The sequence below is a fragment of the Pollicipes pollicipes genome, unplaced genomic scaffold (genome assembly GCF_011947565.3).
Source record: "Pollicipes pollicipes isolate AB1234 unplaced genomic scaffold, Ppol_2.1 Scaffold_2555;HRSCAF=2994_pilon_pilon_pilon, whole genome shotgun sequence".
Taxonomy (NCBI): Eukaryota; Metazoa; Arthropoda; class Thecostraca; order Pollicipedomorpha; family Pollicipedidae; genus Pollicipes; species Pollicipes pollicipes.
In genome coordinates this window covers 9832605-9852439 of record NW_023596136.1, presented here as the reverse complement: position 1 = coordinate 9852439, position 19835 = coordinate 9832605, and the positions used below count along the sequence as shown (strand labels likewise).

Below are 19835 nucleotides of genomic sequence, written 5' to 3'. Positions count from 1 at the left end.
ACATCTCAAAAGCACGGCTGAATTTAGGTACCAGCTCCAACTACCCGGGGGCTCTCCCAGCCAGCACTAGCGGCTGTGTCCTGAAGCCCAGACGCCCAGTGTGATGTTTCTGCTTGCAACCAGCACGACCGTGGCGGCGTCACCCTCAGGACTGACCAGTGTCCGCCGACCCTGGCGTACTCGGGCGGCCGCGGCAGCAGGCAGGAGGCGAACGTCTTGAAGTGGCCGGCCAGGATGTTCTGCAGCCAGCTGTGGATGTACTCGGACTTCAGCAGCTCCAGCGCGCCGCCCGTCTGGTCTGCAACACGAGCCACGTCGTCGTCAGCGCGGTTCACGCGGAGACCGGCCGCCGTCGTCAGCGCGGCTGACGCCGAGACTCGCTGCGGTCGTCAGCACGCCGGACGCGGAGACTCACCGCCGTCGTCAGCACGCCAGACGCGGAGACCGGCCGGCGTCGTCCGCGTGCCCAGCACTGAGATCGGCCGCCACCGTCAGCACGCGGACACGGATACCGGCCGCCACCGCCAGCCGGACGCGCCAGCCAGCTCTTGTTGGTGTTCGTGCATGCCCGAGAGGCATGAAGGTACCGATACCCTTTCCACGTCCCCAAGATGCGTGATTATGCAGCCAACGTGGCAACAGGATATCGAGACTGACAAACTCCTGGTAATCGGCACTGTAGCAGCAAACGGTCTGCCCCTCCCTTGCAAATACCTTGTGACGGGTAATACTGGGCATCTTAACAGCAACAGATTTGCACTCACAAAGTGTGCTTATCAGTGTTCATATCTATATGCCCACAGGTATGCAATCTTGCATACTAGACACTTGCATGCGATCTCAAAGCCACCTTGACCACCAGAAGCGGCCGGTTGGCGTACAGTCTCCGAGGTAAGCGGCCGGCTGACGTACCGTCTCCGAGGTAAGCGGTCGCCTCGAACCAGTTGAAGAGGGCTGCCAGCAGGCGCGCCAGCGTGGCGTCCGGCGTGGTGCGGTCCGGCGTGCAGAGGTTCACCAGCAGCCAGACGCCCGTAGCGGCTGAGCGAGCGGCGCTCCTCCAGCGACGGACCCTCCGGCTGCCGGAGCCACACGCCAGCACGCGTCACCGAGGCGTAGCACCATCACCGCGCAGAGGCTGGCGCACCGCCCTGGATACCCCGCGGCGCAGTCGGGACCCTGGTACCGCGGCCGGTCCCACCACCGTACGGCAGGTCCCAGTATCTGGACCCGGTGGCCCATCTTTCTCAGAGCTCCTAATCTGTACATTGTCCAATCAGGCATGTGACCTCACTGCACCTGTCACGCCTTGTGCCTACGCAGCTGCACTCTCCCCGCGACATGGCCTGTACGCTCACCTGCGGATTACTACTTACATGAGGCCTGCCAAGTGGAGTGGATGAGTGCGCCAGTGGGCCAAATGGAGCGGGAGGGCGTGCCATTGGGGCAAGTGGAGCGGGAGGGCGTGCTAGTGGGGCAAATAAGAGTGGATGAATGTGCCAATGGGCCAGGCGGAGTGGATGAGTGTGCCAGTGGGCCAAGTGGAATGGATGAGCGTACCAGTGGGCCAAGTGGAGTGGATGATTGTGCCAGTGGGTCAAGTGGAGTGGATGAGTGTGCCAGTCGGCCGTCCATTACCTGGTTGGCGTCATCCAGGAGGCCGGCGCGGGTGTGGCGGTCCTGCTCGCGACTTCCGCCGACTGTCGGCCAGCGGCTGCGCCTCCTTCAGCAGACTGCCGGCCACCGCACCGGGGGAGTCACAGGGGTGTTAACAGGGAGTCAATGGGGTGTTAACGGGGAGTCAACTGGGTGTTGACGGGGAGTCAATGAGGTGTAAATGGGAGTCACATGGGTGTTCACGGGGCCGACGGGGAATAAACGGGGGGTCACTAGGATGTTAACGGGGAGTCAATGGCATGCAAACGGGGAGTCACCTGGAGTGTTAACGGGAGTCGACGAGGAATAAAGGGGGTGTTACGGGAAGCCACCTGGTGTCGACGGGGAGTCACTATGGAGTCACAGTGGAACCGTCGGGTTTACCGCGGAGTCATCGGGTTGCCACTGCGGAGTCATTGAAGAACTGTCCTGTATGACGGGGCGTCATCGAGCGTCATGGCAACGCCACTCAGCTGGCGTGGCGTGGTTGACACCACGGCACTGGAAATGTTTCGAGGCACCACACAACACCTGCTACGATGGGCACACACGTCCTGCCAGCGACTGCACCCACAGGCCTCAGACGGAGCGGCACAGCCCCGTGGCCGCCCACGCGCCGCCGATCGACTCACCTGACCACGGCTTCCACCATGTAGCGGGAGACGTCGGGCGCCATTTTCCACGGCGAGCCGATGCGGTACTGGACCAGGTGGTCGCCAGCCACGCCGGTTGTTGTGTCGAATGCTGTCGCACTGGGCACAGTACCTGATCGGCCGGTTACCGTTGTAGGAGGCGCACTCGATGCTGAAGCATGTGCAGATGGCCAGCTTCTCGTTCGAACGGCAGTTCTGGAATGAAAACAAAAAATGAAACTGACGTCAGGCGGGTTGTTGAGAACAGAGGAAATATTCCTAAAATAAGATTATGTCATTACTGGCATATTTGCGAAATGGGCGATCGGGTAAACAAAATCGCTGAATACGCGAAAAACGCATCATTCTTGTGTGCTACATACCGGTGGCGAGTCACTCGCTGGTCCCTTCACCCACTTTGAAGACTCTAGTTTATCCGAAAAGCTCATTCCGCCAGCTAAGCACCACACGCACCTTGTTCTCACAAGTGGTGGACACGTGCTGCATAGGAAGCAGGATCTCGAACATGCTGATCTGCGAGTTGGCGGCCCGGATATCCTGCGAACAGTGCTGCAAAGAAACGATAGTGTTTGTGAGCACGACACTAGAGATTGGCACCAATTATGAAGCAGGAACTTCCGTTCCGTGCCCGCCAAAGGTATTATAAGTAAATTTACTAAGGCATAATTAGTAAGGCTTTCGTAAATTGTAATGGTTATTTGGACGACACAGTAACTATCAGTAAAATCGCTATCTTCCCAGCCAGATCCCAACCCACCACATGCAACACCAAAAAGGCATCCGGGTAGCGTGTGTAGGGCGACTTCAGACCTCCGGACAAAGTGTGGTACAACACGAGGCCTGAGCTCTGCCTGTGCCGCCCAGCTGGCCGACAGGCGCCTGGTCCCTAGAGTCGCTGACGCGTGCCCCCGCGCCGCCAGCGGAGCCGGACCATCCCCACCTGGCAGAGATAGAGCGGCGGCGGGTACTCGGAGCCCTGCAGTACGGCCACGTTGTGGTCCAGACACAGCTGGATGGCCTCGTTGTTCTCGTTGGAGGGGCAGTTGTCGCGCTCGCACTGAGTGCGGCTCCCAGCCTGACGGGCAGTGTATCGGCTTATATCGGCTCAGCCGCCTCAGCTCGGGGCAAGGGACTGCTCTGGCCCGCGACATAAGGCCTCGCAGTCTGTCACGTCAGCAGACCCAATGCTGAGCTACGCCGCTCTGAAAGGGCCCCCGGAGTGGAAAAGATGTCGGAAGAGGCCCGCATGGGGAAAAGGCGGATCGGTTGTGGGGGGGGGGAGGGGGAGGGGGGGGGGTCGGCTTGGCAATCAGCACGCGGACATAACAGGACTGCATCCGGCACCAACGGACAAAAATGACCACTCAGAACGCAGATGTCCTCAACCCCTGGAGGATGGAGACGTGGGGAGAGGATTTGCGCTTCATGAAACCATAAGGATGAAGATGACATGTCGGCAAGATGGTGAATACGCAAGATCATTAACATACAGATGGCAGGTACCTCATCTTTTAGATAAAGCTGAGCAAGTTAACAGTGGCTGTTATGATCTAAATACGTTCGTGTATGTTGGCAAGCTGCCCAAAAACTCAGGTAACGCTGGAAGCAATGTCTGTTTTGAACAACGCGTAAAGAAGGATAAAAAACGGCGATGGTAAATTATACTTACCGATGTCCTCGATATCCAGGCCTGGTAAGAACGTGACATGGCGCTATTATTGCATGAGCAACAAGGAACTACACTGCAGTAACACAAAAAGCGTAGTACGATAACGAAGACGCGGTGCTGAGCTCTACCCGCAATACAGTGATACAAAAAGTGTAGTACAGTCACGAAAAACCCGTGCCCTCCTCTCTAAGGGGAGCCATCAAAACGCCCTAGATTGCAAAGTCCCGTGTTCACATTGTTCAAGATCGCGACATCCAGCGTTCATAACGTCGAGCATGCGTCCAATTCCGTACCTATTGGGGGAAAGACAGTAGTATAGCCTTATTCCTCGGAAAAAAACAGGAGAATGGAGATAAAGTTAGGTTGATATTTCGCCTAAATGCCTTTCTCGAAACAATAATAGAAATGAATTCAAAATTGCCTGCCGATGATCCTGCTCGATTTTTCAGGGTTCTTGTTTGAAACAGCAAGTCACAGTTTTTACAAGACACCGGCATTCAGGGGATTACACAAAGAGCGATTGCCAGCCATTACCAAGGTACAGCGTATATCTGCGATCTAGAATGCCCGGACATACAGTGAACATGCAAATGAATTCAAGCAAATAGGCATCACGCATCACGCTTCATTCAAACATGCAAGCGGGTTGAAGTAAACAGGCATCACACATCGCGCACCAATTATACAGCAAACGACTTTATTAAACAGGCTATCACACATCACGCGTCAGGCATCACTTACACATGTAATCGATTTTAAGCTAGCGCACCTCACACATAGAGGCACACATCACGTTAGCATAATTGGCCATGATCTATCCCCATTCTCCTGGTTTTTCCGAGGAATAAGGCTAATACTACTGTCTTATCCATGTGACTAATGTTTCTCGGTTATGCACTGAACAACTTACCTATTGGGGGCATTTAAAGGGTCTAGGCGCGCAACGTCCAGAGCCGCATAATCCAGAGTCGTAAAGTCCAATGTTTAGAATGTCCAGTGTCCCCGGCACTTATGCAAGCTTAGATTAGATTATATTTTTTACTCCCTGCCGCTATTTCCCGCTTTTGTAACCAGATGGCACAGCCAACCTGGCATTTTATCGATGATCACGTGATGCTTACCGCGGAGCATAGTCACTATAAATTACGTTGACGCCTGGCGGCCGTGTCCGGCCTGGGCGCGGGCTGCGTCCCGGGGCTCACCGGGGCGCATATTTTGGGGCACTTATTTGCTGACGACCCTTCACTTGTCAGAGCTCTTTCTGTTGACCTGCCCGGGCACTCTTGATCGCACAGAGGCATTACTTCATGCACACTGATCTTGGGTCATTTCCCCTGCTCAGAGGATCCTGTGCCTGGCCGGACCCATATGTTAGCCTGCCGGGGCACTCCCGATCATTTCGGGGTCCCACCATATGACTGTTAGGTTCTTCTCGCTCGTTACGAGGACCCTTCACTGTTGACGGGAGCCTCTTTGTCGGGCTGCCGCAGTAGTTTCGACCGCTCAGGTGCCGTCCTTATTGGTCTAGGGTTTTCCCAAATTTTAGGAGGGGCATGCGCCGTTGAATTGGACCTAAACCTTAACAGTTTTGAGTGGGGCTTTGCGTCTTATCGACTGATGACCTGAATTTACCGGCTATGCCGACTACACCAATGAATTTGTTCTTGTAACTGTCGAGCATAATTCTACATACCGCCGATATCATGCATATCGTTTCCGTTGTTTATCGAATTTGTGGCAGCTATTGTACTTGTACGTACATCTTTAATACATTTTGAAGGATAGGATATTTTGTACTTTCTTGCAACAGACAAAGCAAAAACTCTGCATTAGTCCCTCAGCCATCAGCTGATCTCATGAACTACCCGGCTAGCCACAAGTAAGCTAGAAATCAGGTTTGAGTTTTTATTTTGATGGTATAAGCGTCCAATCTAAGTGTATGCTGCAATATTTTCTCCGAAATACTTAACCTCAAAATGACAGGATCCACCATGATCTGGAGAAAATGAGCCAGCTCCATGTATTTGCATACGGAACACGCCTGGTTTTCTAGGGTTGCGCACAGTAAACTATGTTCCAGTCTACAAACTGCATGCATAAGAATATCAAACTCGATGGTCGGAATACGACGATTTCTGGTGGATGGAACAATGAACCCTTGGGAGTTCACAAAGTAGGAGGCTTTCTCCAGTTGTGTAGCATTTTCGCGGTGTACATGTGTGGATATTTATGCATATATGTATATATATATATATATATATATATATATATATATATATATATATATACACACATACACATATATATATATATATATATATATATATATGTGGTTTTGTAACAAACGGCAGACCAAGCTCGCAGAGCTTGCACGGTATATGAATGGTGGCTGGCTCTTCTACATATCTGGTTCTTCATTTCACTTATGCAACTTAAACACTTCAAATCAGAGCATAAAACACGAACATGCCAACAACAATAGGTTTTTTCACTGGATAGCACCCACTCCCGTTTTGATTTGGCAACAACACACGATTCTTTAGCCGTGCAGAGGACATCATTAGCACCGCACATTGTGAATAACACAATAACATGGTAAATGACAACACTGCATGCCAATCACCCAATACCAGCGTCATTCATCAGTGTCTTGTTCCTCGTCTAAATGTTTTATTTGTGATGCTGCTCTAAAGAGATAACTCAATAGTTTTGATCCACATGTTTCCTTAAAAGTCGTTTGTGGTCATGAATCAGTAATGCACCCAGAATGCTGAGTTTGTTGTTTTGTGTGTAGATGATAGAATTGCAGTGTTTTGTGTAAGCGCTCGGCGCGAGAGGAGAGTATTGTGGCCGGGCTGTACGTGATTCCTTGGTGCCCCCTCCGTGAGGTGCTCTGTGAGACGTCGGGACAAAAATGTTGTAGTCACACCACTGTAGGGTACGGAACCTCGCAGAACACCTAGCCAGCGGTGAACAGGAGAGTGGAAATGACCACGCATTGGAAACCGGTTCTTTCCAACGCTTTATGAAATCAATTGGTACGCGTGTAAAAGGTATCTCGGGCGGGATGTTTCACCAGTGGCAATTTTAGATTAGTAGTACGGACGGGTTACGGGAAGGCGCAATGGGAAGGCGCAATGGCGTGACCTCTCTCGCTCGTAACGCTGCAAACTGCTTCCGTTCAGAGAATCGACTGGTCAGCCAACTGAATTACATTGGTAAAACGTTCTGGTCAGCAGCTGAAGGGCATTCCACCCTCATCCTGGAGTCCACAGCGGCTTTCATTCTGGTGATAACCCCCAGGACCGTACGGAGACCCTCAGAAGGATGCACCACAACCGGTCCCCCCCCCCCCCCTGGATGCGGCTGACCCTCTGCCTGAGACATACAGCAACGGATCGGCGCAGGGACCCTCGCTGATGCAAGCACTGCTAGCTGGCACAGGAAGTCCAATAATTGGTAGCGAGACACTTATCCGCCTTATCGGCGCCAGGTTGAAACGGTGCGGAGGATCCTCGTCTGGTACTGGTGTCCCTGACTGGTACAAGCCTCTCCGCTATCACATTGTACATGTGAGCCCTTTTTATCATATCTCATGAATCCTTTCATTGCCAGGAGGGGCCAAACCAGCACAATAGGCCCTTTACCATACGGGGTCCCATAATCGTCCCTATTAGGCAAATGTGTTCCTGGTCGACCTGGGGCTCGCTGCCGACACATGGTCTCCTGCCAGCGACTGTGGTCACTGACCAGCAGCGTGGGTCCTTCATTGTTCCAGGTGTCCCGACGAATGTAGGCTGCCTTCTGATTGGACATTTGGAGATATTGGCCTTTCCCCTGCTCGGGACATGACAGCTAGGCCCCAGAATGGCGCGGAAAGACCTGTTCGATATTGCTGTTCTGTCAGCTGCCTCAAATAGAGACAAAGTCGCATGGGGCCTCCGATCAGTGCTGATCTGACATTTTAGGATCCGGCCTTTGGGGTGTGATCCATCCATACGACCTCTGACCCTGCCCTTCGGCCGCTTTAATCGGGCTCTTAATCTGCGGCCCCAAGGGGCCAAAAAAGGACTCTCAGTACACATGGGACCCTCGGAGTTTAAGAGGTAGGTTGGAGGGAGTTGTACTTAATTCGGTCCCCGTGAAAATTAAGCTTTAGAGGCCATTTTAAGTGCCCCTGAAATTTTGTATCCGCTTTGAATGAATGTTTGGGCCGTTTGTGGTGTTCCGATTGAAAATGGGTGCTGATAAAAATACATTTTATAATGTCACGGAACGTTCACGGTTTCTTGATGCCTTTTCACCGAAGGTGCCGAACCCTGGATTTCAACAGTGTAAGGCAGGGCAATTGTGGTGCCCCTGTATTTCGGTGCCTCTTGAAGACAAGTTCTGGACCACCTTCAATTGTTCTTTCAATCCGCCCACTTGCATTTGGTATCTCAGGGAAATAAATGCAGCGCTGGTCCGAAAGAAAGGTCATTCCTGGCCGAACGGGCCAATGCAGGGATTTCATTAATGGAGAGGCCTGGGTATTGTGATGACTCCTGGAATTATGTGCCTCCGGAAAATAAATGCTACGATGCCCCAAAAGGAAGGTTGCTGGTTAGAAGACTAGGGTGACAATAGTGTAGTGGTTAACGCGCCTGCGTTAACTACTGCACGTCGAGGAAACCCTAGTTACAGGATTCCATTCTCCGTGGTGCCCCGCCCTTCCCACCAGGGTGAGAGGCAGGCGACGCCATATTGCCTCAGCAGCTAAGTGCGTCGTAAAGCCACAATGACAACAAAGGTTCATAGTGCCTGTTTCCCTGCACAGGGTGCCCCTTCCCTGAATTCAGATTCCCATCCATCCGATTCCGTCCTGTCTGATTCGGAATTTTCCAGAGTGAAAGGCATCCCGATTGTGAAGCCACTGGGTTTTGGTACATTTCTAAATTTATGGTTTTGGGCTTTATAAATGGCCCTGCTTCGACTTAGTACCCTTCGAAAATAAAGATGATGCCCGCCTCCCCAGGGAGGTGTCTGCGCCTGCTTGCTTACGGGTCCGATCCAGCATTTATCAGTGTGGAAGGCTCAACATAGTTTATATGCCCCTGGAGTTCATGGCTCTCTCAGGGTAAAGGGTCAGGGCTCTTTCTGGTGCCTGATCGAGTAGAAGCCCTAATCGACTGCTGGAGGTCCGCGACCGGCGTAAAAGGCTCTCTGAAAGGCATTGAGGGCCCGGGCCGCATGGCCGGGATCCCTAATACGATCTCCACCGAGCCCTTCGAGCCCTTTGGAGCAACAAATCGGGACTTTGATCGCTTTCCCCAGAGCACTACGGCGGGATGGAAGGGGGGGGGGGCACGTGCCCCTGTACATCTCCTGTGTGGGCCACTGGAGGTCCCTGAGGAGTGAATGCGACCCCTGAACGACCAGAATATACGAGTAGTTTCCCGGTCCCTTAGTGTCCAAAGACTGAAGGGTACAGAGGTCCAAGCACTTGTAAGAGCCCTTAAATACTTCCATATCCCTGGCGGTCAGGAAGTCCTGACTGAGCGGCCAGAGGGGACCCCGAGTTTACCAGATGGGGCCTCCGGGCTGCTAGACGATGCCACGGTATTTTCTGAACTTTCGTTTGGCAATACTTTTTGCTCTTGTCATTCAGAAGGCCCTTTTTCGAACTTCACGGGTCCGAAAAAGCTCCTCCGGGGGGTTCCCGGACCCCCCACCTCTCCTCCTTCAACAGCCAGAGCCTAATAGAGTCTTCAGCCAAGACTGGAGACCCCGTGCATTTCCCGATTGAGGCTGAACGACCTTGCCGTATCCTTTCTGATTGCCTATCGATTACTATTGATACACATGATACATTGGTCCCCTCTCTCACGCCGAACACCCTCTGACCGGGATGATTGACCCTGGATCGACGCAGGGACACTCGCCGACTCAAAAGGTCCCAAGCGCAGCCGGTTTGATAAATGGCACAGGGATCCCAGTTCAACACCATCTGGGTCCTACAGAAAACGGGTACAGCGACCCCTGTCCGGTGCTGGACCGTGACTGACACCAGACCCTTCCATTACGCCGCCCGTCAAGAAGGAGGAGGGGGAGGGGGGGGGGGGCTCCGGTCCAGCACGAGCGAGATGCAGGGATGTCCGACATGTCCCGGATGTCCGGTCCGCCGGGATGTGTACCGCGGCGAACCGAGTGAAACCGAGTCAGAGGCCCCGGGCTCTAACGCAAAGATGGCGGCGTGCCCGGCTGAGCTGGCAGTGTTTTCGACCGCGGACGAGCTGCCGCACGGACAGGCCCTCGCGCACATGTGGCGGTGGCTCCGTTCTCGGCCGAGCGGCGGCGCGCGCGTGGCTGCGTTCTTTATTTGGCGGCCGGGCTGCCTCGTCCGCCGGCCCGCCGCGGGCGTGGCTGCCGGCCAGACCGCCGAGCTGGGCAGAGCCTCCGGGCTGGCTTGTGTATCCGAGCTCCGCGTCCAACCGATGCACATTTTTATTCCCCACACATATACAGTGATTGAGCGGAAGCGTTGTTTGCGAGTTTGGCGGGCGACGATTTGTTTGTCGGGACGGGCTCTAATACCGATTGGGGCTTTACGTCTCACCGGCTGCCAGGGGTTGTTTCGAGGCAGAACGTGTCTATTACGTATTTTATCAGGCATTAGGTACGTGGGATGCGGTAGTGCTGTGGCCCCGGACCCTATCCCAGGATAGAAAAGTCCAGAGATGAGCACCCTAACCACTAACCACCATGCCAACCATCGCTCCTCTGCGGCGTGAACTGCACCCGTCTCTATAAACTCCAGACTGGTGTTGCTGGACTCCCAAATTCTATACGAGGGAGGTTCGGGAGGCGTAAGAAGAGTACAGCGTGTCAAGATTGATAAACTGGATGGTGAATACAAGCCCACGATTCTTCTCCCAATTCATCCAGCCTATGTGTCGCAAACCAACTCAGTGACATACACACGGCTCCGCTGTTCAGATGGTGAATCAACAGCGCATTTAAGGCGCAGCACTTGCGTGGTGTTTTGCATGACGTTTGGCAGGCAGTTAAATACATCCGCAGTCAAGTGTGCTCTTTTATTTCCTATTTGCTTGCAATCAGGAGCGCGGGTTCCCTGTTCAGTTGCAGAGATTTCACCCCACGCCGGAACTTTGGCTACAGCCTGCATATTTGTGAAAAAGTCAGCCAAATTCCGGGGAGAAACCAAGTTGACGGCACATTATCAGGGCATTCTATTAGGGTACTCTTCGTTTTTTTCATAGCTCAGCCAACCAACTTATTTTGGGAAACCACGCCCCCGATTTCAACGAAACAAACTGAAGAAACGCATTGTTTGTAGACTAGGTCATTGAACATGTCGAACCAGGGAGGTGGTATCCGGGTTCAGCTGATGAGACAGCCCCCCCCCCCTTCCCCCGCCCTCCTTTGAGAATAAAGGCATGTAAAATTTGTAATAAGTCCTGGTTGCAGAAGCGTGAGAAATAACTTGCAACTGGGGGAGGGGGAGGGAGGGGAAACAGCCAAATAAAAGCACTAAAAATATAGGTTAACGTGCCAGGAGTTGGAGATCTACATGCGCGCCTACCTGGAGCAGTCATCAAATCAGTCAGCGTTACACATCAGTCACGAATTCCTTGACAAAATTAGAAACATCATCAACAAATGCAGTGAATAACGGAGCAAAATACCACAGAGTATTTTATCCACAGCCCACAATACCAAACAGCAGGCGCCCTGACAAGTGCTTCCCACGGTTACCGTGCAGCTACTGCCGAGTAACCAGCTGTTTTCCGATGTCACGAGCCAGGGATCCAAGTTTTGAATTAGTTCATGCGCTTGCTGCCAAGCGTGTGCTGACACGGCAAGGCTTACATGCTCAAACAAAACGTTGTCCATATCCATGCACGTTGGTTTAAACTGGGCAGCACTGTGCCGCATGACGTCACTCGTCGGCTGAGGCGGACGAAATCGGCTACGGTAGCCTCTATCGGGCAATATCCGAACCATTAAGCAGAGGGTTGCAAGGAAGCGGTAGAGTATCTCGACCCGTGGATCTCACGCACGCTGGACTTTATGAACGCTGGACGTTTTGAGCTCTGGCTGCGGTTCTGGACGCTGCGCGCCTGGACTTTCTGATTCTCCTCTGTCCAGGGACATTGGATGGTTTCTGCATGTTGTGAACGCTGGATGCTGCGCTTCTAGACGTTTGACCAGTGAACGTTATGAGCTCTGGACGCTTCAATATGCATCCGTGCTGAGTTATGTCTTCGGGCCATTCAACGTAACAATCGGGCATTTTATCCAGCGATGGGAGCCTTGGCACAGCCTTGGCCTTGACCTGACAGGTGGATGATCGTAACTCTGACCCTTTAACGGGCCGACGACCCGTGACCCTGGCCCCTGGGCAGACGGGTGACTCGTGACCTTGATCCCTGAGTGGGTAGGTGAACCGCGACGCTGACCACTGAGCGAGCGGATGATCCGTGACACTGACCCCTGAGCAGGCGAGTAACCCGTGACTCTGACCCCTGAGCGGGCCGGTGACCCACTGACTGACCTGTGAACTTGAGCAGGTGGCCGCGCCGGTCGGCAGACGACGGATTGAGCGCCGGCCAGTAGTGGAAGAGCAGGTGGGCGGCCGGCAGCCGGGCGCTGACCGTGCCGTGCGCGATGATGCAGAACAGGTCGCGAATCACCATGCGCCGACGCGACCATCACCGTCTCCAGCAGCTGGCAGTGCAGCGCTTGCCGTCGCAAATACGGCTTCACGACACGAACCGGGACCGGTCAGCCGGGCGAAGAGATGGCGCTAAAACCCACTCAAGACTAGCCCCCCCCCCCTCTCCTCCCCCCCCCCCACCAGTTTCCTTTGATATGTGAACTTTTGGTTCCCCTGCCCAAAATCGGTGCCCCCCACCCCCAAAGTACTGGGCGTAATATAAACGGTTTCCCCCTACCTTTCCACTAAGCGAACGAGCGCACCAGCATATGACTTAAGGACGTCAGGCAGCTACCATACACGTCACAAGAACACGTGCATATCCCCACCTCCAACCGTACCAAGCAGGGGCGTAGCCAGACCTTTGCCAAGGGGGGACACAGGGTTCACACAGTCCCTTCTGAGTCTTGACAATAAAAGGGTCCTTTCCCCAAAAAACATCCCCGGATATGGTCCGTTTGTTATTGGGAGACACGTTTTTGTTATATATATATATATATATATATATATATATATAATATGTGTGTGTGTGTGTGTGTGTGTGTGTGTGTGTGTGTGGTGTGGTGTGTGTGCGTGCGTGCGTGCGTGCGTGCGTGCGTGCGTGCGTGCGTGCGTGCGTGCGTGCGTGCGTGCGTGCGTGCGTGCGTGCGTGCGTGCGTGCGTGCGTGCGTGCGTGCGTGCGTGCGTGCGTGCGTGCGTGCGTGCGTGCGTGCGTGCGTGCGTGCGTGCGTGCGTGCGTGCGTGCGTGTGTGTGTGTGTGTGTGTGTGTGTGTGTGTGTGTGTGTGTGTGTGCATTGCACATTTCTACCCTCTCTAACTGGAATAAAGGCGAGACGCTACTGCAAAATCAATTCTGCCTTATGTTTGCAATAAACATACTGACAAAACCATGCGTTAACTGACTGTATGAAATAAATCGCCAGCGTTCTTCACTTGACAACGATCCAGTGGATTCTCAAGTGGGTAGAGCTAAGAAATTTTGCCAGAATTCCTGTCTGGGCTGTACAGAGCATAGCAAGGGTTCCGTGTATGTACACTGAAGATCAAAATGGGTCAAAATGCGTATTAACATTGACAAACCATGTTTGTCTGGATGTGTTCAACATTCAGTCAGAATCGACTAGTGGTAAAAGTTCCGTAACGTACTTTTGAGCAAGTGCACCCGCATATCCTGGAAAAAACTCGACGCCAGGCGTTGCAGTCTCCTAGGTCGCGCAGCGCCGGCCTCGTGGCTAACACTATGTCGTGGCTAACAGGTGACCAAAAATGGTGCCGCATCTGAAAGAAGTACCTTTGAACACTTTTGGACACCAAATCTTATATTTCAAGATATGCCGGGCGTATATTTCACCTGTACGTATTTAGATCAACAGCAAGGCGAAGTGGTGCTGGAATCTGGTCGTGGAAGTGGAAGAGTAGGGTGAAATCTCTAATGTCTGCGTTACTGTAACTGCTTATCCTGTCCAGAGAACAACCTCAAAGTTGTAAACAACAACGCCCAGTGTAATTGCTGAACTGCACGAATTAATTTTAAAAGACATTAAGAAACAATGTTTTACAATGCACAATGTTGCGCGCTCGGCACCCGCCTCCAGACGTTACTTGCAGTGGCCAACGCCATTCGGTTTTGCGAAAAGTGCGACCCAATAACGCATTGGCGTTAACCACTACACTAGCGGCACCCGGCGCGCAGGCTCAAACCTTTTGATGGTATTTGTTTCACTAGTCGATTCTGCAAAATAATGAACGCTCTCGGGGAAACATGGCTCGGCCTCGTGTTTTGAACTCATTTGGTTCCGTTCACATCCAACACTAGTGAGACCCCTTATTCCGGCAAAGGGATCCTCTGAAGTAAAACACTGCGGGGCACATTGTTGTTCCCGGTCAAGGGCTGCAGCGCCATTCTGTCCCGTCGCGATGTGTTTTCTGGCCGTCACTCTGGCGACTCAGGGCGGCATCCGCTGGCCGATCCGGAGGCCATTAGAGGGATACATCACATCCTATTGGTCCGCTCCCTGACGCGAGAGGCCTTCGGATCCGTACGGGTTGGCCCCGGATTGACGCATGAGCCGTCATTAACGCAATAACATCACTGTTCGCCGCAGGTAGCCAAATTTTTTAACACATACACTCCAGTGGGGCTGAACTGGCCCATACTGGAACAGGGTCGGAGCGGTCCACCGTTCGGTAGTGGAGCCCTGACTGGCAAAGGACTCTTCTAGTACCCCTCAATGCGAGCACTCATCATAAGTTCTTATGTTCCCTTTGACTGTCAGAGGGCCCCGACCAACGTAAGAGATCCTCTGTCATTCAGGCTCCCGTGCCCGTTCCTGTTGAGAAAAATCTTTCCCTGGCCGAATCGAGGCCCTCTTGTTGACACAGAATGCCCTGTTAGGCACTGCAGGCCCCTGCACGGTACAGGAACCCGACCAATGCAAATCGGGGGCCTGGCCTTGTCCCTGCTTGAGAAACGGGCCCCGGAGCTCAGACAAGTAAGGAAGCGACTGTTCGTCACTTGTAATCTCTGGTCGAAATAGAAGAACACTCTGCCTCTAGGGTTCTTATAGGTGCAAGAGATCATCTCACTGACATTTGAGATTACGGCCTTGTGGGAGGGGTCCTTAATGTGACCTACACCCAGCCATTCGGATCCCTCAGTCATCCCATTGGGCCCTTTATCTTTGGTCTCGAGACCCTTCGGCCTCTCTTTGGGCCCCTCAACACGCCGCTCCGACCCGGGAACACTTTCCGCCACAGGACCCCTGTTCGGCACTGTGGCACCTAACCGACACAGAAGCCCCCTCATTGTGTGAGGGAACCCGGACATTTCAAATCGCTGACCCGGCCGTCGTTTCTGCTTGGGTAATGGGTCCCAGGGTCTCAGACGGACGTGGAGCCGACTTTTCAGTGTTCGTGGTCTCCGACCGACTTATACACCCGTATTGTCTCAGGAGTTCCTCAAACGTTGCAAGAGGACCACTGACTGATATTTCAGGTCACTACCCTACAAGCCGCGATTCTTTGAGACCTACAGCCAGTCCCTCGGGTCGTTACGCCTTCCAACCGGGCCTTTGATCGTCGGTTCTAGGGGGCCGCCCGAGCCCCTCTTCGGGTCTCATCAAACACTGCCCTTGGTCGGCGCGGGGGTCCCTTGAGAGCACAGGACCCTCTGTTAGGCACTGTAGGTGGATAACAGACACAGATCCCAACCAGTGCAAATTACTGGCCCCGGCTTTGTAGCTGATTGATAAGTGGACCCTCCGGCCCATACTGACAAGGAGCCGAACTGTGCGGTACTGGTATTGCTCGGCCAGCATACGGGCCCATATCGACTCAGGGGTCCCTGATCTGCGCAAAGGGTCCTCTGACCGTTATTTGAGGGTCCGTGTTCACACGTCGCGGCCCCTGAATAAGGATCCGACCAGCCCTTTTATGCCCCTGGAACATCCAATCGGGCCCTTGATCGTCGGACCTGTGGGCCAAGTAAGCTGTTGGGGCTTCCTCAAACACCGCCTCTGGGCGACTTGGGGCCCCTTGACAACAGAGCGCCCCTGCTAGACGCTGTAGGGCCCGATCAATGTAAATCGCTGCCTCCGGCTTTGCCCCTGCTTGGGAAATGGGCCCTCAGGTCCATACTGCCACGGAGCCGACTGTGCGTTACTGGTGGAGTCTGACGGAAATATAGGCCCTTATCAACTAAGTTGGCCCCTGATCAGCGCACAGGGCCCTCTGGCTGGCATTGGAGTGCCTGGCCCTGCGGGCCAGGCCCCTGAATGAGACCTCCGGCTGGCTATTCGGGCCCTTAATCGCAGGTTCCGAGGACCCCCCGGGTCCCTCGGAACCTAAGGGGGGGGGGACACATGCCCCTTGTGCCCCCCTGCCTGCGCTACTAGTATCAAGACTACGTACGCTAACCACACGACCTATTTTGCTAAACCTAACTTCGGCATCCCATCCACACGCCATGCTTGCATTAACAACGCTTGACATTCCGGCGACTACAAACCAGAAAAGGGATGGACTATGTTGGCATGTCTTCAGCCACTGATATGACGCAAGTTTACAAAAAGCCTACTTATAGCAAGCAATAAGCAGTCACAACACACAAAAGACGCAAGCAATAAGCAGGCACTTACGCAAGCAATAAGCAGTCACAACACACAAAAGACGGCAACAATTAAGACATTTGGGGTACGAGTCCCTACCTGTGACGTCAGTATACTGGAACACCACCATGACGATGGCCGTGATGGAGCTTGAAGTATAATTCTCTACATCAGGGCCTGAAAACGTGTAAGCCATTTACACACGGATGCCAGTGTCTACATATATGCAACGGCACAGCACATAAAAACAAGTCGGTTATGTGTGGCAATTGCTTTATTAGAGCCCTTTCGAACAGAAATGCTCATTTCAGGGCTGTGGGCTAGAGGAAAATGGTTAACGGTGGAGAAGACTTGCATGCGCCGGGGGGGGGGGGGGGGGGGGGCAACCGACGAGCTTTATCCCGCGCATGCGCGCTGGGTACCCGGTCGGGGTCCTCTTCCCGCGGGGGCTGTTGGCCCAATGTGGCTGACGCATGCAGCCTGCCCCGGACAAGCGGCGTGTCACGAGGATGCAGGATGAAGCAAGATAGGGGATAAGAGGCTAATGTGGGGTAATGTTTTGATGAGCATGAGAGGAACCAACGTGCCCTGTTCACTCAGCGTTGTGGTAAAACGTCTTGGGAAATTGATCGCATTATTTTTTGAAACAACTGAAGCAAAAAGCAATGCACAGCTGAAAAAAGTAACGGGGGCAGTATCATTTGAATATCGATTTCCTAAACCGTACCGCGGTTTGGAACTGACAGGACATCTGATGCCACACCACGAAACTTGCATTCGACTCACTGAGCGTGAACGGCAGCAGGTAATGGCAGAGTGTGTTGACGATGTCCCGGTGCAGCGACACGGGGAACGTGGCCAGGCTGGAGGCCACCAGGTAGGGCAGCGTGTCGATCAGGCTGTGCTCCAGAAACGGCACCAGGCACGACATGGTGTGCAACAGCGACTGGCCGAACCCTGGCCGCCCAACAGGGATGTGTAAGCGGCAGGCACCAGGTCATGACACATGAGTGCGCCGTAGCGACCGGCACATAGTACAGCCCAGGCGGCGTTGCATATATGATAGTGTGACAGAATGATGGATAGGATCGAGATTACTACAAAAGAACACCTCATACCTGGTCACAGGATATAAGACACAACATGATATTGCATCACAGCAGGGAGAAGAAACTGGTCGAAACGGCATCACCCACGCCTTTCCACGAGGTACAGGCAACTTCCCCAACATCATCACCTGTTCTCAGGCCGCAACACCCCAGTCGCCGCTGGTGCCCGGGAGGACCAGCGGACCAGCGGCGGACCAGCCACTGACCGTGCACGCCGTACTGTAGGAGTGGGACGATGTCGAACAGCTGAACCAGCGCACGGTGCAGCCAGTGTAGTCAAGGCTGGGTAGAGCGCCAGCCGTGTGGCGTCCTGGTCAGGCCGGCGCAGCATCACCAACGGTGCCTCAGGCACGTCCTTTAGCACGCCTGCTCAGAGGGACAGGTCAGTGATGGGGCTGTCCCTCACTGGGCCGCTCACCCACAGAATGACCCACAACTCTAATGTGCAGGATAATCATGGTCCTCTTTTAGATTAATACAGCACTACTATTGTGGTGTTTTTCTGGGCTGTCATTTCTCACCTTGGCACAACAGAGCTAAGGCATAGAATCAGATCCTTCCACCTCAAATCTGCTTTACTCACCCATAAGTGTCAAAGAGAAGTATTTCAGTGTGCAGGCAATATCCAGCTCTGATGGTAATGGTATTCCATGCAGAAGACGCAGATAATAGTCCTGCAGATTCTTGATCTTCGCAGTGACTGAAATTATGTACTGGTCATTATTGCATGTTTTCAAACAGGGAGCAAGCTGCCCAAGCAAAAAAACTCCTGCTGGCCTGTGATGGAGCTAGGTCAACCGTGATACACATGTTTCTGGCAATGTGATATAAAACAAATTCTAGCAATTATCTTGGAATGTCAAAGGCTCCTAAGCAAGCCCCTATCAAGTCTACATCTGGCACACTGCAGCCAAAGTTTAATCATTTGAAAACCTTATAAATTTTGTAGGCACTACATAAGCAGATAATATCAGCATTTAAGTCCTGTTTTTAAAAGTGCAGCTCACAATATTATTGTAAAATCAAGTAAGAAGTGTCAAATCAATGTCTTGCCATTCTGCAGATAGTGTTTGGTGGGCCAGTAGCATAACAGGCTGAAAGGACCCAGGGTTCATGGTACTGCAGACAAAAATCCCAAAAACTCAATGATGGGAGAAAAGGCAGAAAATATTTCGCCCCATGCATGCATGAACTTTTACGATCCCGTCAAATAAAGATTATTCAATGTTCCCATGCATTATTTGCTTGCGACAGTGTGGAGACAAAAGCGCACTTACATGCAGCCGCTCGAGTGCCCATCTTGCTCTGTGGTTGAAGGGTTGTGGCTTATGTCTGCTGGTTAAAGACACCACAAATGAGATCTGTGCAAAGAAATCATTTTAACTTGCGCACCCCGCCCCCTCACATTGTTTACAAACTAAGGCCTTGGGGTATCGTCGCAGAAGCGCTATAAATACTCCTTTGGATCGATTGAAATAGAGCTGGGCGACATATCTTTAATTTTTTGGAACGAAATTTGGCTACAGCAAATAACAAAACTTTAACTCATTCCCGGGTCTTTGGGAGCAGTAAAATATTGTGACGTTGTAAATAAACTATTTTGTAAGGCTTGATGAAACCATATCGTTATTTTGTGACGAAACAGAACACGTATCACCCTTATGAAGTCCAGCGTTCATGCGACGGTAAGCTCAATTGAACATATAGAAAGGCATTGTGTGTGTGTGCTTGAGTATAGTCTACTGCATTATTTAAGTGTATTACAAGGTTTCTTACCAGCTTCGGCGCCTTTGCTAGATAATAGTTTCTAATATTCTCGTGGAAACAGCCCGTAGCACGGTACAGCCATGCACGGTGCACCGTCTGAATTTGAGACCAAACAGACCCACAAATGTGAATATGATGGAAATATAGCATCGAGAGTTTTTA

The 19835-nt window shown here is 52.7% G+C and overlaps 1 pseudogene; it reads right to left on the bottom strand.

Moving 5' to 3' along the window:
• LOC119108513 (protein unc-79 homolog) overlaps positions 1 to 19300 on the bottom strand; it is a 51750-nt pseudogene extending 32450 nt beyond the window's left edge.
• Positions 19301 to 19835: the final 535 nt, after the last annotated feature.